Raw genomic sequence first — 25,866 nt, 5'->3', positions numbered from 1 at the left:
TTTGATAAATAACACCTTTTTTGTTTCGTTCACAGACGTATTTTTGTAGTATAAAAGACGTCATTTTACGAATCTCAATTTTGTGCTACACTGAAAGACGTCAATTGACTTCAACTTTAAGACGTCTTATTTGAGCACAGACGTCATTTTTGAAAATCTATTTTTGTCGGGGGGATAAAGACGTCTTCTATACAATATATTTTTTTGTTAAAAGACGTCATTAAAAAATATGTTTTTTACAATACATGTTATTTTCTACTAGAAAATAACGCCAAGAGATTTTTTTAATTAGAAAATTAATAATAGTATTTTAGAATCATATTTCTTTATTTAAATCTCGTCTTTCCATATAGGTTTTAACATAAAAAATATAATTTCTTTTGATTACATAGGTTGTAAATTTTATAAAAAATATTTAGTAATAAAATGTAATAATTTAAGTTAAATACATAATAGGTACTTATAAAGTAAAAACTTTTTGTAAGTCTTTTTTTTTAATCTTCGCTGTCTTCATCTACTTCCTCATGAAACTCATCTTTGGCTTCTTCATCATTCTCAACTTCAATAGCATCTTCAGGTAGGTTTTCAGGCTCATCATCTAATTCAGATGCATCATCATCTGAGGGGTGACGATGCTCATTTGCATTCTCGACCGGATTTCGAAAATAACTTCGATGATATTGGTCAATAATGATACCCAGCTCGCGACCATATTTAGCGATTCTTTTTTTCCTTGCCTTTTGCACTAAAGGATCATTACTTTCTTTGATAATATTTTTATCCATTAGAAATTGTACATAAACCTCTGTAAAATAAAAATTTTAATCAGTATTACATTAACATGATATAGGTGAATATTGTATAGAAAACTATAATTTTATACTTTTTAAAGCTTCGTATTCTCTTGGGGATGCTTCAGTAATAGATCGCCTTGTTTCTGTATTTTTCACTCTATCTATTTGCACAGCAAACGTTACAAAGTATTCCAATTTCCAAATACTTGGTACGATTGTTCTCAAAAATCGAGTTGACGATTTCTGATTGCATGCATTAGTGTATATTTTTGCTGGTACAGAAACTCCGTAAACCAAATGCACCATCTTGACCTGTAGACATTTTATAATTCAACATGTAAAATAATGACATGCGCGTATACTTTTCTATTATTTCAATATTTACCTTCTTGATCAATCCTGTTTTCTTATTTTTTGATCTCTTTGTCCAGTGAGAATAATTTCCTCTTTTTTTCAAATTAGATCGAGCGTAGTCGTCACTGTCATAAAAGAATTTTTTTTTAGTCGTAACGTCTCCAGGTTTATTAACTTTTCTATGACAATAGCTTTCTTCTATAGTGCTCTCTTCGTAATCCTCATTTTCCGTACAAGGCACGTTGTGGGTCAAGATTCCAGGAATTCTTGATGAATGAGCAATAGGTGAACGATGGGCCCTCCTTGAACGATCTTGATGCTGCCTGTCGACCAAAGTAGGAGAAACTGTTGATGTGTTGATTGCTGGAAGACTCCTTACTGGGCTAATTGCTTGCTCGTCAAATGCTGAAATTAAAGGATATATAAATTACAAATTTTATTTTTCGAATTTGTTTGTAACGTAGAATACTCACGGATAAATCTCTTAGAATTTGGTAATTTATTTTTCTCTTTTGATAATGAAGATGAGGACACTGACATTGGCGAAACTGGCCTATTTTGTTTGGGACCTTGGGTTATTGTGCTAGGGCTACAATGCTGTACATTTAATCGTGAACTCCTCCTCACTGGACTAATTTCTTGCTCGTAGTCAAATGCTGAAATTAAAAGATATATAAATTACAAATATTATTTTTCAAATTTGTTTGCAATGTAGAATACTCACGGATAGATCTCTTAGAAAATGGTAATATATTTTTCTCTTTGGATAATAAAGATGGGGACACTGGTGAAACTGGACTATTTTGTTTGGGACCTTGGGTTATTGTGCTAGGGCTACAATGCTGTACATTTAATCGTGAACTCCTCCTCACTGGACTAATTTCTTGCTCGTAGTCAAATGCTGAAATTAAAAGATATATAAATTACAAATATTATTTTTCAAATTTGTTTGCAATGTAGAATACTCACGGATAGATCTCTTAGAAAATGGTAATATATTTTTCTCTTTGGATAATAAAGATGGGGACGCTGGTGAAACTGGACTATTTTGTTTGGGACCTTGGGTTATTGTCCTAGGGCTACAATGTTGTACATTTATCCGTGAACTCCTCCTCACTGGGCTAATTGCTTGCTCATTGTCAAATGCTGAAATTAAACGATATATAAATTACAAATATTTTTCAAATTTGTTTGCAATGTACAATACTCACGGATAGATCTCTTAGATAATGGTGATTCATTATTCTTTTTCGATAATAATGATGGTGACAGTGCCATTGAAGATCCACATGAATAAGTAGTTGAACCAGTAGTAGTTGTACTAGTTACAATTTCCCTTGATTCCAATTGCTTTCGCAGTTTTTCAATTATAGCGTCTTTTGCGGCTAATTCCATTTTGAGTTTCTCAGTGTCATCTACCTCGCTTTTATATTCAAAATTTAATCCATCTTGTAGGTTGTCAATTTCGGTTTTCATTTGCTTTTTAGCTTGGCTAAAAGGTATCGGTGGAAAAATCTAAAACAATTAAAAAATATATATATATATATATATGTGTATATATAGAAATGAAAATATTTTAAAGTGTAGAAGATTATTGCAATCGTACCTTCATTTTCTTGTTAATTTTGGCCTTTCCTTTTGTAGACCTTTTGGGCTCTGGGTAATAAGGTTGGTCCTCAATTGTTAGACCTTTTTCTGCAAGAGCTTGCAATACATCGCTACGTCTTTTTTTTGACCTGAGCCAACGAGTAGTGTGATTTTGTAGTTCCACAATACTTGCTAAGGGATGAAATACTTTTGTAAGATAAATAAAATATAATTGACAAATAATTAAATAGTACATACCGCCTAAACCCAAAACTGCAGCAGGTTCAAATGTTACTTCACCATTTACACTGGGACCACTTTCTACCAAGGCATCATATGGAAATTTACGGACACTCTCATCAAAATGTTTGATTTTTTCTACGTCTATAAATTGGACATCATTTTTTGTACTGTTCGGATTGGTTATGTAAAATCTAATAGCAGCAAATTTAAGGGCAGTTTCATCCTGGCTATTTTCATCATAATAGCCACTCTCCTCGTTGCTGTCCATACTGCAAGAAACGTAATATAATTATGTTCAAATTGTTCAGTGGCCTGAATTACAAATATAAAAAAAATATAAATATAAGAAGATTATTTCACAATTATCATTCATTTATGTATTTATATTATACAATAATTACTTAATCATTAAATGATATTTCTGGCACTACTGATACCAGCAAACAGTGCTACACAAACAAAATTATACGTAATCTAATTTAAACTTGTTCTATTATATGCAGTCTTTCAATTTAATATTGTATAAATTCTTTTGACAATAAAATATAATAAAACTCAATATGCAAAACTGTAATGTCTGACTCAAAGGCATTTGCATGTTATCAAAAGAGTTTTGTCGATACTAAATTAAAATACTGCACATAATAGAACAAGTTTAAATTAATTTACACATCATTTTATTTGTGTAACACTGTGTGCTGGTATCAATAGTACCAGAAATATCATTCAATGAAAAAGTAAATACAAAAAGAATATTTAACAATTAATATTTATTTATTCACATTAAACAATAATTATTCATTCATTGAATGATACTTCTGGTACTATTGATACCAGCACACAGTGTTACACAAACAAAATTATACATCATCTTATTTAAACTTGTTCTATTATGTGCAGTATTTCAATTTAGTATCGACAAAACTCTTTTGACGACTTGCAAATGCCTTTGAGTCATACATTACAGTTTTGCACTTTGTCAAAAGAGTTTTGTCGATACTAAATTGAAATACTGCACATAATAGAACAAGTTTAAATAAGATGATGTATAATTTTGTTTGTGTAACACTGTGTGCTGGTATGAATAGTACCAGAAATATCATTCAATGAATGAATAATTATTGTATAATATGAATAAATAAATAATAAATGTTGAATATTCTTTTTCTATTTTCTTTTTCATTGAATGATACTTCTGGTACTATTGATACCAGCACACAGTGTTACACAAACAAAATTATGCGTAATCTAATTTAAACTAATCATGAAGAACCGAATACTTTAAAATTTTTCTTTGTATTCTTACTTAGGATAACGAATGCTATATTTAAAATGGCGACTCTTTGTTATTAACATGCGGCCAGCACATTTTTTAACGCGCTTTTTAATTATTATTAATTATGAATAAATACCTTGTGACAAATTGTTGACCAGAGGTGAATCAGAGTCCGGCCAATGCGAATTGCAAAAATCCTGATGACTAATAACTTTGGCACCGTCTGGGAGATCCGCACTTGTCGTTGACAATGGAGTGAATGGGAGAGACAAAGGAACCCTTTGTAATTCGTTAACATTTCTTCGACTACATATGAATTAGTCAATCAGTGTGCATTATGTAATTATAGCGCATGCGCTGCAGCAACTGCGCAATGAATCACTTTTGGGTACATGAACAGCACTCACGACACCTGGTGATGGCAAGGCGAAGCTCTCGCTTTGCACGCCAGAAAAAGAAAGAAGGAGAAGAACAGATAAATTCTCCATAACCAGACTAAACAATGTAATTAAATAACCGCCGTTGGCTTTGTTCGATTGTTCTCTATAAAATCATTGATATCAAAATATTTCACGTAAGTAGAAATGTATTTTTTTGATTTAAATGTCTAGGAAATGTATCTTGCGTTTTATTATATTTTTTTCTATGTATTATAGAAGTTCATATCAGATCATAACCAAACAAAACATGTATTATTGGTGAAAAAATTTCATTTCAATTGAATTTAAATATTTTATAATGCTGAATCATACATGACATTTTTAATATTTTTTAATTGTTGATATTTATTTCGCTGGTTGTTGATGATACAAAAATATATTTATCCATGTAGATTTGCATATAAAATGGAAATGCAATTGTAGTTTTATAGTTTAATAATGTTGTGTGTTGATTGCAGCTCTATATCGTGCTTATAGTTAAATGGTCATGAATATACAAATTTTTTCTGTGCAAATAAGTAAATCATTATTGTTTGAATTAATTAAATTTCAGATTAATCCCAAAAATGGCTCATTACAATTTGGGTCGGTTTGATCCTACTGTCAAGACACCAAGAACAACTAAGTTAAGGCGAAGACAGAGACAACATTCAAGTTCTGATTAATGCATACAAATATCTTTTGTTTTACTTTTTCAGCGAGTTCAAGGAATATTAAACGAATCTGATATCGAATCAAGCACATCTTCAGGGCCTTCCAACATACCAGATGATATAGAAATTTCAGCAACCTCTGATGAAGTAAATATATGAAAAATATAGCCACTATATATGATGAATATAGTTCTTTATTCCATTTGGTCATTTTTACTTTATAGGTAGCAAGTTTACCAGATTCTCCTGTTCCTATGGTAAATGAAAGAGTGTCTACAAGCTCCTCAGATGAATCAGATCACCAGTATCAAGTAAGCCCCATTTATGAAATTATATTTGGAAGTAACTCTAATATGCCAAACAATTTGTTGATAAGTGGAGTTAAGAAATAAAAATTAAACTTTATTATCATGACGTCTATAGATGTAATTTTTGAAACTGCTATTTTGTTATTTTTAAAATTCATCTTTTTTATTTTATTAGAATATTATTTTCGAGCGATTTAGCTCTCCTCTTGAAAAAATTATGTTATTTTTTTTATAAATGTTTCGCCTTACAAAAATTAAATGATATCATTTACTCACGATAAATAACGTTAGTTTTAAAAGTTTGACTACTCAGACGACTCGATTTATAGTTGCCTCTTTGCCTATGTCTTGTTGATCTTGAAGTAGAAAGAGATGGCTCATATCTAATACGATTATACTGTGCCATTTTTTATAACCAAACACTGAAATTTTCAAATTACTGTATTATATATTCACCCATTTTTTTGTAAAAATTTGTCTGTTTGAAATACGTCGGATTCATTCCACAAATTGTAATTTTTATTATGTTAAATTAAATTTATGAATGGGCGGTAAATAAAGAAACTGGTCCGATTTCAAGTTACAATAAAACGAATATTGTAGGCTTAAATAAACGTTTCAAAAATCGATACAAAATTTACTTCAAAACCGCCTCAATAGTAATATTTAATAATACCGAATGAAATGACGTATAACGTATATGGGATTTTCTAATCGTTCCAATATTGTAATTATGTATAGTATAATGTAAACAAAAAATTGAACGATTGTATTACCTTCAATTCACTAGTGTCCAGCCTCAAAATTTATATTTCGCTCCTTTTTGAATTGACCACGTTAAATTGTCAGCTAATTAGTAAGTCATTATGACTGACTAATTATGATCCTAGCTATTACATATGCATTTACTGTACCTTTCAATGTGCTGCGTTACAAAAAGGACAGTTTAATCCTCCGTTCCCAGAAAAAGCGAAAAAGTTAAAAAAAACGTCATTTTTTGTGGGTAAATGACGTCAATTCTTTTATTTAAAGAGGAATGTCTAATTCAGAAAATAACTTCATATTTTGAAATTACGTCATTTATTGTGCGTAAATGACGTAATTTCATTATTTAAGGCGAAACATTGCAAAAAAGTAACGTCTGTTATTAGCAACATCCACATGAATTATGGAAAATGACGTCTTTTTCTAAACAGTTTGGGACGTGGCAAATGACGACCCAAAAACCAGACGTCTTTTCATGACGTCATTTTTTCGTTTCTTCGAAAAAATGACGTCAGTCTGACGTCATTTTTGACGTCAGTAAACTGAATAAAAAGGTGTCATTATGAAATAACGTCTTTATTGCAAAAGCAATGTTCATATTTTAAAAATTGACGTCTTTTTTAAAAGACGTCTTAAAATGTTCCAATTTGAGACATGAGAAGACGTCTTTTACAGACGTCTATTAAAGACGTCTTAAAAAGACGTCTTAGATAGACGTCATTTTTTTCAATAGGGAGATACTAAAATATTGTTCTATATACTAGTGTCGAGGATGTTTGACATCCGGGAGCTAGTCCACGTCAAATTAATAGAAATAGGCAATTATCGACATTTTCGGATAATCTAGCAGTCTAATTCAGTGTTAATTTTTTTGTCAATTCCTGAGTCATTCACCCGTTCTTGAATAAATTGACAGGGTGAATAACTGAAATATAAAAAAATTATAGAGTGAGAATAATGGATTCGATGAAGCATTTTCTTATAAATTTATGTAAAAATATTTTTTAAATTGAATATGTATTATTTTTTTATCAAAAATATTATAAATTTGTTAGTTGGATATGTGGACTCTTTTAAGCATTAAGTTTGCATACATTTACAATATAGATTTTTTATACTTTTGAATCGATTTACACGGAGCAGACCATAAAATACCATTGTACATTTTGCTGAATGAAAACTAGTTGATATTCATATAGATATACTAGGTAAATACAATGCAATAAAATATTGAAAAAGAATTTATATTTTCAGTCAATCTTCTCAAGAAGAATGAAAAGTACATGTTCCCGTTCTACTTATCTACATTTTAGGAAATCCAGATAGTAATAAACATATATCTGTATTTTATACATATTTTCTATTTTATAGTTTTGGTGGTTTCTCGTTACATTTTTAGCGTGTGGTATATCCATATAATAGCTTTTTCATAACACGTAAAATTGGAATGCTAAATGCGAATTTATTAATATATTGGCTATTCTGAATAGCCATAAAAGCCAATATATTATATAGCATAATAATTTAATAATTGCATATTGTTCCTTTCCATTCAAAAAAAAAATTCAGATAAATCGAAAGGACATTTTTTGCTCAAAGATAAACTAATGCTGATTTTTATTCTTTTGACATTTAGCATTTCAACATTGCATGGATGAACTGACATTTTATTTCATGCATCCATTTATAATCAACCTTCTAATTATAATTTTTATATATGGTTTCACATTTTTATTTCATTCTTAGCTGCTCTATTACAAAAAGTATTTAAATATATGCATGATACGTTTGTATATGAATTGTAATATAACTCGGTAAGGCATCTATATTAATCAAAAGTTATAAATTCATATAATCACGTAATACATTCAACTGTCAATGATCAGGTAAAGTAATATGCTTTGTGCTGGATTAGGGATTTTCAAACTATCACTTGATCTTTATAATTATCGCAATAAGTCTTAGGTTAGAATTCGAGCGGATTAAAACAGCCAATATAATGAATGTATAAATTCTAAAAAAATATATAATTTAATTTTATATTTTTATCTTAATATTGATACAATACAATGACAGCATGAAATCCAAGTTTTTTTCATACATAGTGCCACATATTGCTTGCATGCAAAATTAGTGCATTTTAATCAATAGTATCTGGCAGATGGCATAATCGATTGAAAATGATCTGAAAATATATAGATTTGTTTATATTGTTGTTTATTTAAAAAAAAATGAAGATTCCATATTTTTATACAAAACTGTTTTAATACGTCAGAATATATCTTAATTATTTTGCATTTTCTTAAATGGTACATTAATAATAAACGTTGAACTATGGTTAAGTAGTACGTAGTAAACATCTTTCTTCGCATAGAATAACCTTTAGTCTTATTTTGATTAATAAATGCATAATATTCGTGTTATCAATTATGGTTATTTATTTGCAACTTTAAATTCAATTTCACATACTGATCGTGTGATTTATACATTTTGTGTATATATATAATTTTTGAAATTGAGTAAAGAATGTTTGCTATATGGTTACTATCGTTATCATAGTTTTTAATGATAATTATGCTTTTAGCAATCGAAAAGCAAATTGGTGATGCTTCTTTTAATAAGGTGTAATGCGGTACATTACAAGGCCTCCTGAGTGCTGCATTATTTGCAGCACTTCAGAAAAGGCCATCCCCGTCCCTTGCCGCCCCGTAACCGGTTGTTTAAAATAAAGCTAAACACGCCCTACACCGAACAATTATTATTTTCCATGTCTGAACGACCACGCCGGAGATATGGACGAAGCAAACTGTCTAACGCGATCCGACGGACGCTCAAAGAGCAGACAAAAAAAAAAAGGAGCGCACCACAGAAAAAGAGAGCGCACGCACACACTAACTCACAGACACTCCCGACCACGTGTTGCCGGCCGGCAAAAGAAAAATGCAAAACCTGACTGGGAAATGTAACGGAGATGCATATTGATGACACATGCAGATCCGTTACACTCCCAGACACTAACACGAACACTCACGAGGCACTGACACTCCTGGGGCGAGCAGAAAATCGCCGATGAAGTGGCAGCCGGCAATCAGCTGTGTCGGGCTGCCGAACACCATCGGCGACATCCTGAGCGCCACACACACGAAAATCAGCTACCACACACACAAACACCCGGAACAACACCACAGAACCGACACGGGAGAACCCCAGGAGGCGCTCCAACAACCGGCGCAAGGACACGAGGCGTACGCGCGAGAAACTGAGCGGCCATCTTGAAGCGCCGATATAGACTGAGAGCGAGCGAGCGAGACAGACTGAGACAGAGCGAGCGAGACAGAGCGAGCGAAGCAGACTAAACAAGAGCGAGCGAGACAGACTGAGACAGAGCGAGCGAGACAGAGCGAGCGAAATAGACGAAACAAGAGCGAGCGAGACAGACAATATAAAATAATAGAATAATATGTAAATGCGAAGATGAGGGCGCTACAAATGAAACGGCGTATATTATATACGTATTTCTGAGATTAAAATTAAATCATAAATTGAAAAAGAATGAACACGAAACAAATATCGAATTGTAAAATTCGCACTCGACCGACACCCCTATTATGATGGCGAGCGACAACTACCCCCTTTAGGTTTAAATGATAATTTTACTAACTGAATTCGAACATCTGACAAAATTCGCTAGTGACGTCACGACCAATAGGCAAATTAGAATAAAATTTGATTTCCGTCCGCATAGACGAATAGATAAGAGTAGGGGTAGATCTTTTCCGACAATTAATGATAGATACCTTAGTGGGGGGTGAGAGAGAGTAAATAACGACGAAAGTAGGAGAGTTAAGGAGGGCGCTGTATTATTCTAATTTACATACGGACCAATGATAAAAATTCGGAGGGCGCTCCCGATATCCGAATTAGCATACCGACCAATAATAACATTTCTTCTCGGAAAGAGGAGAAGAGAAACGATCTTTGACCGCGAGAAGCCGATTCTCGTCCATTTTGCCACTGGATATCCGCAAGGAAGGAGCCTCTCTCAGCTAATCGTTGTCGAAATTATTTAGCGCTAGGCGCCTCAGATATTCCTATCAATTTGTTTGCTAATACCGCAAGGAGAAAATTGTGAGTAGGCAAAGTGCCACTCATATTTTTTTTTAACTAATCGCGGAGTGCGGGGATCAATTGTTCAGTGCCGTAGGTCGTCGCGACGCGTGGATCCGTCGACGCCGGTGCCTATCGGATCGTGCTGACCTGTCCGTCATTCCGTGAAAATAAATTGAGTGTTCGGTTTACGAAGGAGAATTGCAATTTAGGATTCGCGCTGACCTTCGTTTGCCAGTTATTGAGTGTAGAGTTTATGAAAGAAATTTGCGGCTTAGTTTTCGCGCTGACCTTTCGCCAACTTCTATTAAGTGTTCGGTTACGAGAGAAAATCGCGGCTTAGTTTTCGCGCTGACCTTTCGCCAACTTTTATTAAGTGTTCGTCTTACCAAAGAAATTTGCAATTTAGTATTCGCGCTGACCTTTCGTTAGTTACTTAGTACAAACGTAGGTTCAATTGAATTAAATTGTTTTGATTTATTAGTCGCGCTGACCTTTCCGCCATTTCGCAAACCGAATTTGAGCGTTAGGTCTTATAAAAGAAAATTGCGATTTGTTACTCGCGCTGACCTTTCCGCCATTTCGCAAACCGAATTTGAGCGTTAGGTCTTATAAAAGAAAATTGCAATTTGTTACTCGCACTGACCTTTCCGCCATTTTAGGAACCGATTAAATTGTATTTTTAGGGATTAATGAAAACTCAGAATTTTACCGACCATACCTATTCCGACCTCGTATGTGAAAAATTTTAATGCATCAATAAAACGATTAATTATCTTTATATTTATATATATAATTTACTGGATAACCTACCCCTGTTGCATGCTAGAGATTTTCATCCGCGAACGGTTACATACGGGTTTCATTAATTCGCTATATTTTCGGATTATTCGTTAGGTAAAATACGCGCGATTTCGAACGTCCTCACGACCTGACTTAAGGAGTCATCATCTGAGCTGCCGGCGTACTCTAGTCAAGGAGAAGACGAAGGAAAGTTGGACACCAAAGGCCTGAACCTCGGATACAACGCGTATCCCCCCCATTTGCTTACTCTGCGCAGTCGCCGTTAGGCAGACCGGGATACGCGTAACCCTACTGGCCTTACCCCCGACGATCGCCGTAATCAGCCGACGGTCTGGCGCCCTAAATAATCGGGGGTAGAGCCAAACAGGCCTTGTGGCGGAAGAACTCGGAGAGCGGTCAAACCCCCGAAATTCCCTGCCACAAAGGTAGGAGGAAGTATTAGCCATGATATGAACTATGCTCCAGTCGGATATGAGTATAAAAGAACTAATGAGATAAAATATTGTGAACGTATTTTATTGATATAACCGCTTAATGTATTATTATCTTAATTGAAATTTTCTTAATATAATAGATACATATTGGAAGAGGCAAAAACATTAGTACAGAAATGTACAGTAATTTAATGTTTAAATCTAAAACACCATATCAATGTGTATCAAACATCTTAAGATCGCTATTCACAATGGAAGTATTGATAGCTACTACTATCACTGGAAGGGTTAGTAATAGAACATTAGCAAACAAAAAGGATAAAGGGGAAGCTACCGAAAAATCAAAGCCAAATGCTTTGAACCCATCTAAGCTACTGATTTGTAAAGGTAAAATTTGTATTTTTTCGAATAATTTAAATTTAAATTGTTTTTTATTGTCGTATTTCCTGTGAATTGATGCCAAGAAACCTTTTTCTTTTTAATGTATTTTTTAATGTTAAAAAAGGACATTTTCAGATTTGTCTTTATATGTAGTATTATATTTTTTGTATGAAATTCAGATTTTTACGAACATTGGATTGAAAATGAATTCAAAAAGAAAGTATCTGTGGAAGAATACAACTTTTAAAAGTTATCAAAGGCTTTTGATGCTCATGTTTCAAAATGCATCAGCTATTTGAAGAGACCAAAAGAAAGAGGTAAATTCATATAAATAAAACTCATATTATAACAATACACGTGTAGAATGTAAAAATGAATTTATGATTTATATACTGTGTATATTTCGTATAGACGGCACTAATAAAAGTAAATGTGACATAATTAAAGAAAAAAAAATGAGCGAGAGTAATTCTAATAATGTAGCTAAAAATGTAAGTGATGACAATGAAAGTGGATTTATATGCAGGTATTTATTATCACAAATATTAATATTTAAATAATTATATCAGTTTTAGTTAACTCCGTTGCCAATAACATGATTCCTTTTTTATAACGATATTTGTATGAAAATCCCACATGATCGAAACTAATCTGACAGTAATATACATTTAATTAGTATATTGTCAAATATTTGATCGATACTTGTTTCAGTAGCCAACATTTTGTGAATTTGAACGATGAAGATAAAACAGATGAAAAAATAGATAGTGACGATCTAATCACTGACGAGGATACTGATCCTCTTTCTGTGTTACCGCCATATCCTAGTTTTTTAGAAAAACAAAGGTCCGGCCTATAACGATCAACATGAAAGTCTCTCTATAAGCAAAGCTGAGGTTATTGGAAAAAAATGATAAAAATTCAGATAATCAAATAGAAACGATATAGTAGATACGGATATAAAAATAGACAAACCTCTTATTTTATTAACTATTTATTTTATATAAAAAACCATTTTATTTAACTATTTATTTTATATAATAAAGACAATTTTATATAATAAAAACATGAACCTTTTACATTTATTAAGTCTAAATTTCAAAATCCACAATCGGTATTAAAGTCGATTATATGTGCAATTCTGATAAGAAATAAGAAAATATTGAAGTACATTTGCTCAATACTCAAAAATAACATAGAATGTGATTGATTGGTTGAGATATCAATATACTTTAAAAGGAATAAAAATCACTTATATGGATTAAACCGGATTGGTAATCCATTTTCAGTCTAACTTTGAACACCCAAAATTGGTATTAAAGTCGATTATATGTGCCATTTCTAATACAGATAAAAAAGCATTGAAAAATATTGATATATTCATAAAAATAGTATTAAAAGCGATTCAGAGGGATAAGATTCATATTCAGTATCAATACGATTCAATGATATTTAATTGCAATTCATTTGAATACTGTCACTTCTATGCTCTTTTGTCAATCAATTTTAATTGTCATTTTCGGGATTCAGAATTAGACTTAAAGCGGATTGGACTTTTTCCAATCCGGATCAATGTCCTTGTTTCAGCAGGATCTCTCCCTCCCTCCCTTTCTTTCTCCCTTTCTCACTCTCCTTCGACAATAGGGTACTCAGTAAACATGCTGACTAGGTGCAAGTCCTAGGAGAGGGGGTAGCGTCTCTAGCTGCTTGCTAGGAGCGTGCGCCGTATAGCCCTTGAAGAGGGATATAGCGTCTCTAACTTGCTAGACGCATACGCTGTATATTGTGGATGCTGCTCTCTCTCTCTCTCTCTCTCTCACTCTCCTTCGATAGTAGGATATGTGGGCCCTTGGAGGGAGGGTACCATTTAGCTTGGTAAGCTATATGCTGCTCTCTCTCTCTCTTTTTTTTTCTCTAAGCAAGCGCTATAGTAGTTTCATTAAATTTCGGGAACCTTTCAACCTCACAGTTGATTTTATTTGAATATTAATTAATAAAACTTATAGAATTTTCGTTTAATTATTATTAATTTATTCTTCATTAAGCTATACATTGAGTATAATACAGTCTGTCTATAATCTTTATTTTCAGTAGTTGACATTGCTATATTGAAATATTGATTTGAATTTTTATGTCATATTGTCAACTTCATCAATACCTTCCATTTCAGATTGCTTCCCTCTAGCTTTTATCCATAAAAACAATCTTTGTACACATGTAACGGCACATACAAAGTTAGCTGGTTTATTGTAATGATATGTACATATTATTTCTAATGGGTAAGGTAATGCGCTCATTGGTGGACATCTCATCTCGCTTTCAAGTTCTAAAATTTTTCTAAAAAAGGAAAAAAACTTTTAATTAATAATGATTTTAATTTCTAACAAAAAAAATAAAATACTTACTTTTCAGATAAAATTTTTTGTAACCATTGTTTATTTTTTAATCCTTTTAATATTTCTATAATTATTAAAATGATTGTTTAGTACACTAAATTTTTATATGGAATAAGACCGGAACTCCATAATAAACCATGATGACACTTTTGTAAGAAATGATTCACTTTTCGACACTTGAAAGGAAGTTGAAACCAATGATATGCTGGTTCGAAGAAAAACACAGTTGGAACAGTATCATCATCTAATGGTAGATATGCGAGTTCTTTACAAACAAAAGTCTAGTTTAAACTTTGAAAGCCTTGTAAATCTATTACTAAATCCATTTGAAAAGATGCTGAAGTTAAAGTGAACGCTACTAGTTCCTAAAACCGTTATGAGAGTAGAGGCACGTATTTGTTCTATATAAAGCCTATACCTGACTATTCGATTTTTTCTTTGTCTGCAACCATCACATATGGCATCAACCATTCAACCTTAATTAAAGTAATTTTTGATTTTTCTGAAGCATCAGGCTGATGCGCATGAACTTCATAATGAGCTATAGACTCATCGAAAGCGACAGCTGAATGAATGTCTAGAAACCCTCCATATTGTTGTTGTTGTTGTTGTTTTATACAACACACTAATATGCACAATATTTTCTTCCACGATTTTCGACGACTTCTAGTCTCAAGCTTTTCAGGAATTGAATGTTCTGAGGTGTGAGCGGTCTGATAGCTCGCTGTTGACTGGCTGCTGTTTGACATTTTTGTCTTTTAATATAGCCTCGGTCGCTCTTTATATTGTAAATGATACCCATTACTAATATATGGTCTTTATATGTCCTCGCACTGTGATGACTTCTCCTCAAAAGTTAACTAGGTTTCCGTCTTGATGACCTATACGAATTTGAAAATGATCAATACTCCTCACAGCGACTGGAAGGTAAATGACGTGAGAGGGAACTTCTATAATCTTATATCCTAGTGGGACTGCTGGGAAAAATTCATATATAGTATGTACTTTGCGATCGCTTATGTAAGAGCCTGTAATAATTTTACACTCTTCACGTAAAGCGTTGACTTTGAGTATAGTGACGCGTAAGTCAGAACTACGTGTTTCATTTTCAACGAGCGTGCGTTTAGTGAAGCCTCAAATTGATCCAATAGAATCTTCTGGTTCAAAATGTATTTTTTGACTGCACTGAATGGCACTACGTAAAGTAATATTATTTGGTTTCAGGCTAAACGATATATCTTTAGGTTTTAATGCTTCTTTGAGAAAGCTTTCAATATCTTCTAATTCGTAGCTACGTCGGTAAAGTGATAGCTTCTTGACCTTCAATGTAAAATTTATTATAACCAACGTCAATGTTTGGTATTAAATTAAATGTTAATAGCTCAACTAGACCAAGAACGAATTTTTTGTTTGGTATCAATTCGATCGGTGGAAAATAATATGATTCGAATACGGATGATGTTCCGGAGAGACTCAATGTCAGTGTATTCTCCATGACAGAATCATATCAAATGATAGTCATTCGTCGAATGAGTACTTTTTATACTAGTTGTCTTTTCTATAGATTTTTAAAAGAAATTTGAAACAAAGATGGCCGCAATTATATGTATTAAAATCTTGATATCTAATATAATTATAAATGATTCTATTAACTTTGAGATAAAGCAATAGATCTATAGGCGGCTGTAGATTACCAAAACTATCAAAATACATAACCTCATCACCTTTCTTTTTATATGCTACCCAATGAGTGCCTGGTCCCCGTTTATTATCTAAATTTACAATAGCTCTCTCTTGATATCGAGGTCCATTGGTCGGTAGAGCATCACGCATAAAAATACCTCGAAAATTTGCAATTTTTATTATTTTAGCATATTTTCTTATATCATGATCTGTCAGTGCTCGATTAGGTAAAGTTATTTCGAGCTTTTTTTAAAACATTTTCCAGTTAAATATGGTTTCAGATGAAGACCATAACATTAACGATGTAGTTTCAAATAAAGTCCTTTACCAATAGCAATAGCTTCCATAGTTTTATTGTGTCTATGAGCTTCTTTCAATTAATTTTGAGCGGCCTTAGCATTGTTAACGGCTTTTGCTATTGAAGCAGCTCCTCCAGCTAAAGCTTCAGTGGCTCTCAAAGCGGCAAATAATGGAATTAAAAAAGGAAGAGCTCCACCCACTTTACTAGGAATTGGTAGAATACGAGGCATATTTATTTTTCTTCTTCCTCCAGCCTTCTTCACAGCTTCCTTAGCGCCTTTTATAGCCGAACGAATGACAAAGAGTGATTTATTACTAGGTACAACACTTCTCGAGGCAGCGTTAATAATGTTTTTCAATGCAATTGATAGATTTTTACTTTTTACATGTGTTTTTCGTCGCTGTCATTGTTGTTGGCGAATTTTTAATCGCTTTCCTCGTCTTAAAATTTTAACACCCATTCTAAGTTTACTTTTAACTTTCATTATGTTGGCTACAGCAAACGCAGCAACTTTCTCACCAAAACTACTATCTTTCGCTTGCACTCTATCCCAAGCCTGTTTATCTAGAATTTTGTTGGCTTCGTTTCTCGCCTCAATGTTCTCTCGATTCTGAGAATAAGCAATATCGTAATCTTTACAAGCATCGTCTAGCGGATTTTTTCCAGGATCACCACGAGCAAGTCGTTTTTTCATTTTAAATCCCGGCCCGCAATACTGATAACCAGGCAGATGAGCTTCGAATGGTAAGTTATTAATGATCTTATCCAATAAGCCAGCACCACCAGTCCTTCTTTTGTGACAAATGATCATACCTCAAGAAGACAAAGTCTTAATGAAACTAAAAAATATATAAACAGTCTTTTTATAGTTAGTAGTCTCATTCGTCGTTTGATCGGTGACTAGAAAACAATATGGACTTCAAAGAGTAACCCTTAAGTTGCAAGTCATAAATTTTGATAATGTGGTTGAGACGGAAAAACGAGAAAAAAGACATGGTGAACTAATGCCTGACAGTATACGAGCAGTTTTGTGTGGTCCTAGTAACTGTGGAAAAACTAACTATTTGCTAACACTAATCACACAGCCTAATGGACTTAGATTCGAAAACGTTTATGTTTATTCAAAGTCCCTCAATCAACCAAAGTATAAGTTTTTAAAAGATTTATTGGAACCGATTGATGGTATACAGTATTATGCATTCAGCAAGCATGAGGCAGTTGTTTCACCGGATAAAGCTAATCCAAATTCCATCATGATTTTTGACGATATAGCCACTGAAAAGCTGGACAACGTGAGAGCATTCTTCTGTATGGGAAGACATAAAAAAGTAGATAGTTTCTATCTCTGTCAATCATACGCTCGCATACCGAAGTATCTCATTAGAGATAATGTGAATTTACTAGTTTTGTTTCGACAAGATGACGTGGATATTAAACATATTTACAACGATCATGTTAACTCAGATATGACTTTTGAGAAGTTTAAAGCAATTTGTTCAAAATGTTGGAGAGACGATAATCATGGATTTATAGTTATTGATAGAGATAGACCAATCAATCATGAACGGTATAGATTCTTTTGCTATAAATATAACGGAGTGAACGAATAAAGATTATTTAACTTTAGAAATTGCAAGCGTCAACATGGCTAATTTTGATAAAGAAAAGAAGATGCTCGAGCAATTATTTTAGGCTCGTGATACCATCAGATGTAAGTATCAACTAATAAAACGTGACAAAGCTGATTTAGAAAATACATTGAATGAAACTTTTAAACCTATGGTTGATCCATTGAAAAAACTTGTGGAGGTAGCTATTGATAAAACTAACCATAATACTGAACAGGAAACGAACAAGGAGAAGAAAATTACGTTCGATAAAGTTTTCAAGTCAAAAACAACAGCTGTCACTCCCTATAAATCTCGATATTTCAATAGTACTGTTAATGACTTAAATTCTATATTACATCCGCTTGATTTTACATTTAAATCCGCTATGTCTATTGCTGATGCTACTGATGATGGTATTGATAATGCTGATGGAGACGAATTTAGTAAGACTAGTGAATCAACACTTGATAGAACTGCAATAAATTTAGACAATGTTAGTTCAAATGCAACTACAAAACAACAAAAACAGCTATTGGATGACTCAATTGTAGGAAACTATATTCGACTATTGCATGAACCCCAACAGAAAAGTAATGTAGACAAGACATTTGGCGTTCGCTTGCATGAAAATACATATGTCATAGGCAATTCTCCAATTTCATTCCAAAACGATAATGTGACTGTGAATGATAAAGCATTCAGCAAGACGCCTAGATTAATGGAACTTCTCTTTCGTATAGAACCTAGTTCTAAATTAATCAGTTCATCGGATATTGAAAAATATATAAAAATATTTGAAATCACTAACGCTCATCGAAAGAGATACGAAACAAATGAAGAATACCGCAATAAGCGAGTAAATAAATTCAAAAAGTATATTGGTCCAAATTTATCTTTAAGTGGTAGTGCTAAGAAGCGAAAATTGACTATTGATGGAAGAGGTCTTTTTCCTAACTATAAAATAGCAAGAAAAGGAAGATTATTTGATTATGTATATTAGGGTGATCCAAACGAGCTCGTTGATCGATTGAGATTACTTATCGTCGAACAAACCGCTGGTAATTCTAGTCATATTAATGAAATTCATTCAATCATTGAAGAATTACGTGAAGCTGGCTATATATATTAAGAGAATCCAAAATATTCCTCAGTAATAAAATGAGTGTTGATGTGTTTGGACCTATATTGAATAAAAAGGAGGGTAATCAAGGTCCTCCAGGTGTAGGGTATAAAATTACTAAAGGCGGACAATGCGACGTGAAACACAAAAGAATTTCTAATATAGTTGATCCTCAGGAGAGTAACGATGCTGTAAACTTAAGAACGTTGCAAAAAACTAGTGAAGCTAACGTCGCTACGCTTACGACTGCAATAAATAATCTGCAAAAAATTTTTAAATATAATAAGAATACAATTACGATCGTATGGAGAAGCGATTCAATATTTACAAACAAATAATAATAATGATAATAATGAGAGAGAAACAAGGATTACGCCGTCTGACATTTCATTCAATTATAATAAATAGATTGAAAAAATGAAACATCAAAGAGTGATGGATGAGTTACACAAACCAGCACGTCGAAACTATCCTCGTCAAAAAGTCGATATACGCGGAATAGATGATACGTGGCCAGCTGATCTTGTTGAGATGCAATGCAATTCTAGAGAGAATAAAGGTTTCCGCTATCTATTAACTATTATAGATAAGTTCTCTATATATGCTTGGGGAGTTCCAGTAAAACAGAAAACTGCTACAGATGTCACTAACGGAATGGAGTCTATATTAAAAAAGGGACGCATTCCTAAAAATCTCCAAGTGGATAGAGGCAAAGAGATCTACAATACAAATTTTCGAAGTTTAATGAAAAAATATAAAATAAACCTTTATTCTACTTATAGCAATCTTAAAGCATCAATTTCTGAACGTTTCAATCGAACACTAAAAAATATTATATGGAAAAAATTCAGTTTAATAGGAAATTATAAGTGGATTGACTTTCTCCCCAGTTTAATAGAAACTTATGATAATCGAAAACATCACACAATAAATATGAAGCCTAAAGACGTGACTAAAGAAAATGAAATGCAGGTCTTGACACGATTCTCTTACGATCATCGTCTTTTCAAAAAACCGAAATTCCAGCTAGGAGATAAAGTGCGAGTAAGCAAGTCTAAACACGTTTTTGAAAAAGGATATATGCCTAATTGGTCTACAGAAATTTTTACTATTCATCGTATTTCGAGAACTAAACCTGTAACATAGCACCTACTAGATTATCAAGAAAATCCCATTGTTGGTGGTTTTTATTAGCAAGAACTACAGAAAGTTATGTATCCTGATATTTATCTTGTAGAAAAAATTCTCAGAAGACGGGGTAATGAATTCTTTGTAAAACGGCTAGGCTTTGATAATACTCACAATTCTTGGATAAATAAGGAAACTATACAACAATGAATAACAAATATAAATTTATATGTATCTAGCTTGTATTTAAATAAATAGTGTTGTTTTCATTTATAAATATTACGTTGTTTTTTTTTATTTTAAGGATAAGAGCCCCAACCTTCGCTCTTACCTGTGAGGTACTTCCATTTTTTATATTCGACACTAGTGAGTCCATTAAGACAAGTCGAAACCTGCTTTAATAGAAACACTATTGACTCATTTACCTCTCCAGAAAATAAATCTATATAATACAATCTTTATTGAGATATAATAAGATATACAAATACATTTACTTAATATTAAATTGAAATAGATCACATCCATGATATTGAATAAATAATCCATATTTTTTACTCTATCAGAAAGATAATTAAAAAGATCCAAATGATGAATTATCGCTCTTGACATTCGGTCCGGTAGAACAATTTCGAACTCAGAATCGAGTTCAAGAATAATTCGAGATTCATCTTGTCTCATGAATGTTATTAGATAATTCTCATCTTCATGCAATTCATAATGACTTTTTTCAAGAAGTATATCAAAAAGTTTCATTTCAATGTTATTCAACATTTCAAAATTCATCTTGCTGTAGGTAAAGAGATCTAGAATGTTACGTATTCTTCTTCTAATACTACTTCTACTACTACTTCTACTACTACTTCTACTACTGTTCTCACTGCTGTTGGTACTGATACTGCTGCTGCTTCTGCTGCTGCTGCTGCTACTACTACTCGATTCTTGAGACAGAATGAAGCTCTTCGAAGCTCACAGCTCTTTTAAAACCTTTCCCCACTACTTTGGATTTCGAGCCGCCACAACCGCCTCCCTCTACTTTAAATTAGATTTATATTTTATTTAACATATATATAGTGTGATGATTTTCTAATAGAGAACAAAGCATTCGATTCATAATCAATATACGTTTCTTGAGTAATACTCGTGATATAACTTTATTCAATTCAGCCATACGTCTTTGGAAACATTCGTGATCTCGTGCTATCTGCTCCCAAATACCTTTTCTAGAGTCTTTTTCTTCGTATGGACGATGATGTATTTTAACTTTCTTCGCAAACCATACATGCTTAGAAGAGGAGTGAGATATCCTGTTGTCTCTTGTAGTTGGTATGGCTAAGCTTCTACTACTACTTCTTCTTCTTACCACTGCTCCACTGCTTCGAACAGAATGGGCTTCCTATTAACATCTTATCGTTATTTTAGAATATAACCCCACTACTTCACTTTTCGAGCCGCCGAAATCGCCCCCTTCTCTCTTTCTTCTTTTTCTTTGTTAGGGAATGGTGAGAGCCCCAACCATCGCTCTCACCTGTGAGGTGCTTCCATTACTAACATTGCTTATGACACCTTTACACTAAGTCGAAACTCGGCAGAAAGAACGCATAAGTAATTACTTCAACCTCTCCAAAAAAAAAGGATTTGAAGGAATAATTAAATTAGGATTAAAGACATAATTAAAATTTTAAATATAAATTTATTTACTATGTATACATTTACACATTATACTAGATTAATTTTTATATTCAAAATAAATAAACAACTCCTTTTTCTCCATAGTCTCGAATAGTTTCTTCAACATGTCTTCGTCTTTTTCTAAGCTTACTTGCTTAGGTAGAAAAATTTCAAATTCGTCGTCTACGGTTATTACAGCACTGATTTCATAACGAGTATTCAGCCATCTTAATTTCATTATCATATAGGTGCAGTTATTTTCTAATTGCGACATTGTTTTTCTAGGTAAGAATGCCGATTTGGCAATTTTGTTAATTGATGAAAAATCCATTCTACAATAAAAAAATCAATCAATAATTAATACTACTAGGATATAGTTAGAGCTACTGCTGAATAACTGCGACGGACTGAGGTGTGTTCTCCGTTTTGTACCATGCATCCCCTCTCTGAGACCTCGAGCCGCCGTAATTTCCCTCTCTTTTCGCCTTATCCCCACTTGAGTAATTTCTCATATGATTCCATTGCCCATACTCCTCCGACTTCAGTCGCCATGTCTGCCGTTGTCCCCCACTTTACCGTTGTCGCCACTCTTTCACTATTCTATCCTTAGTCTTTTCCTAACTAAGCCTTCTTTCTCCCCATTATTACTACTCTATTCTGAGCGACTTCTATTGGAGGTTGGAGGAAGCTTACAACTTTCTTGAGGATTTACTTCCATTTCTGTGCTCTTTCTTTTCCTTCGTTGTTCCGCACTCTTGATTTTAAGCTTTGACGTTTCAATAGTTTTGTAATGACCCCATGGAAGTGTATCAGGATTTTTATCGAATATCCATCGTTTATCATCATATGGCCTTAGTGCTACTTTCTGCACTCTTTCTGTTCTTACTAGGTGCAATACACTTCGAATATTACATTGCTCACGCCTAATAATTTCTAAATCCAATAAACAGTTTCGAAAATCTTCATGATCTATTGTTTTTAGGACAGTATGTGTTTTTACGCCTTTTGCTTTCTTTATTGATTTATTGATTTATTGATGATTTTCTATTAGTATACTATACATTTTACTTCGAAGTCCAATCAATTCTCTTGTAATATTACCATTGCATTAATCTTTCATAATATCGAGAACTTTTTTATTAACTAACGGCATATTAAATTGATTATTTTCTGAGTAATCTGATGTATCAAATTTATTGATATCTTCTTTTATTATTTCATATATATCAACATCTTGAAATTCATATACGAGGCTATCTGTATCTGTATAAAGTAATTTTGCTTTATGGGGTAGTCTCTCTTTTATGTAGCCATAGTGGAAGTCATATACTGATATTTTTGAGAAATCTAGAACACAAAGTCCAATGTATATTCGTTTTTGAATACTAATAGACGTCCATGATAACTGTATTGCTACTAGATTTTCATCAAAAATTGAACTACTATGAAAGTTGGGTTGGGCGATCCGCGCTTCTGCTCCATATCTGCCACTTCATGCACTAATCAATTTAACGTCTTTTCGTTTCCTTTCATCCTCCATAGTCTTTCCGTATACTGCATTAGTCATCAGTTTATAAAATAACTTTTCAAATTCATTTTCAGCTTATTTTCTTTTTTCTGTAATCAAATCTACATAAGTTTTAAGCCACGGCTTTTGATTGAACTGAAGTGCTCTGTGTATTTGTTTTATTTTAAATCCGTATTTAATAGCCTACTTTAGCGCTCTATAATGAATGACATACCGTTCTTTATTATACAGTGTTGTTAAAAGTATTTTTTGTCTTGATCCGGGTGATGTGTTATGTTCAGGATAAAGTGGAAGGTCCTTATGTTCGTCGTGTAGTTCTTTTGGATTCTCTAGATCAACTTCTAAAATACATATATCCAACCTCATTATTATCGGAAACATTGAAAAAAATAAGGCTCATCGATGTTAGAGACCCACTTAAAATTTTTATATGGTAATGATTGCGTCATCGCCCATCCATATAAATTGTTATCATCAAAGTACATCAAAGTCTTGCTAGGTTCTTTTTCATTATATTCTGAGCCCATATATCGATTATTAGCTTTTGAATATCTATTACAGCATTGACTAATAGCTCCTTGAATACCTTTTTGGATGAATAAAACCATGTCTATATCGGTTAAAAGTTCTAGCTCAATTTTTGTACATTTTAATATAGCATCCCATGTTAATCCAGGAGTAGTATAATAATGTGCTGGCTCGAGTTGATACGCATCCATACAAGTTTTACGAAAATTTTCAAAAATATCGGCCAAGAGTAATACGTCAGTTTTTAAATATAAATCAGAATACTGTCCTAAATCAATGATGTCAAATGCATTCCACACTTTTTGAGCATGCTCATCGTCAGCTTCAGAGATGTTGCTATCTATTAATTAACTATGAATATCTTCGATAGGTGGTAATTGAGTCTGTTTTAATCTTTCAAAACTGTTAACATACTCATATGGAAAAACGCCTTTTCTCTTCAATAATTCTATTTATGTTTTTTGTATATTTATCTATCTTGAATTCATGTTCTACGATATTTAGTTTGGTTAAGTATGAAGCCAGTTTTTCGAGAAATGATGGCATAAAACGAAACGAATCAATAAATCGAAAATTTATGGTACTACCGTCCACATGTTTTGTGAAAGCTATAAATCTTTCCTTGTTTTCAGCTAATACAGTCACATTTCCCTCAAGATCAGAGCTAGTAAATATTTCTTTTATTATAAAATGAGAATCATATCCAGTAAGGTTATGGAAGACGACTGGTATAAAATAAGGATTCTTATAATTTAAATTACAGGATGCATGAGCAGCACCTCTAAATCGGCCCGTTAAATGACAATGATCTCTAACTCTTGTTTCATCACGTTAAAAATAATTTCTACAAATATGACACACTTTACTCATCTTGAAATCCATTTGATTACGCCATGAGAGATTCATTTCTATTACATTCGTATATATTTAATTCATTTCATCTAACAAAATCTGAAATTGTTTGATAATCCATTGTGCGGGTGATTGTTCTTCATTCAGTTTTTTTCTATAGATCTTAAAGATTGATTTAGAATCATTGTAACTACATTTTATATAAAGTTCCAAACTAAAGACTTCATGATCTTGGAAGGATCATCCATTATTTACTGGTTTCAATAAGCATTCTAAATCAGCGTATATAATAAATGCAACCATTTCTTTTCGATCGTAATGATTAAATTTGATAAGAGGAAAATTAGGTAGATTAACTCTATATTTATTTAATTTTGAACAATCTGTCTCGTGGATATTCAATTTTTCGTTATTATTAAAATAATGGAGACAGCTTTCACATAGATAAATTTGGCAATATGTTCGTTACTTGACTTCTAACAAGAGCAGATAAGTTTTTAATCCATACATAGTGGAATTTTAATTTGAAATTATCATTGTTATTTGATCTATTAGATTTTTTGCTTCATTCTCATCAATATAATCGCTTTGTAGTAACAAAATATTTACATGCTTATCTTGTTTTAAAGTTGATACATAATATGGTGAGACTTCGAATTTAAAACCGTATTTTTTTAGTATGTATAGATTTATATATTAGATATTATAGAACAGGAAAGTTTATATCATCGAATTTCAGTTCATTCGCAAAGGGCATGTAATTTTGAACTCTTTCGCTATGAAATCTAGCTGGATGAAGACAGGCAAGCACAGCCCATTTAAAACATTCATTATCTGTATTTTGAATGTTGATAATTGCTTTTTTATCTGCTATTTGTTTTGGTAGTTGAATATATGAGCCAGGTT

At 32.6% G+C, this 25,866-nt stretch overlaps 1 protein-coding gene and 1 long non-coding RNA gene across 2 annotated transcripts in view; both read left to right on the top strand.

Annotated features, from left to right (window-relative positions):
- LOC131675042 (glutamate receptor ionotropic, kainate 2-like) overlaps positions 1-25,866 on the top strand; it is a 2,022,482-nt gene that overhangs the window by 1,167,686 nt on the left and 828,930 nt on the right. The gene's annotated exons all lie outside the window — the stretch shown is intronic.
- Positions 11,918-12,672, top strand: LOC131675030 (uncharacterized). The gene is made up of 3 exons (XR_009302981.1): positions 11,918-12,152; positions 12,326-12,463; positions 12,558-12,672. It is a non-coding gene; the product is annotated as an uncharacterized LOC131675030 (long non-coding RNA).

This window comes from Phymastichus coffea, unplaced genomic scaffold, assembly GCF_024137745.1.
Source record: "Phymastichus coffea isolate CEN01 unplaced genomic scaffold, Cenicafe_Pcof_1.1 PCOF00015, whole genome shotgun sequence".
Classification (NCBI taxonomy): Eukaryota; Metazoa; Arthropoda; class Insecta; order Hymenoptera; family Eulophidae; genus Phymastichus; species Phymastichus coffea.
This window is presented reverse-complemented; position numbering and strand designations above follow the sequence as displayed.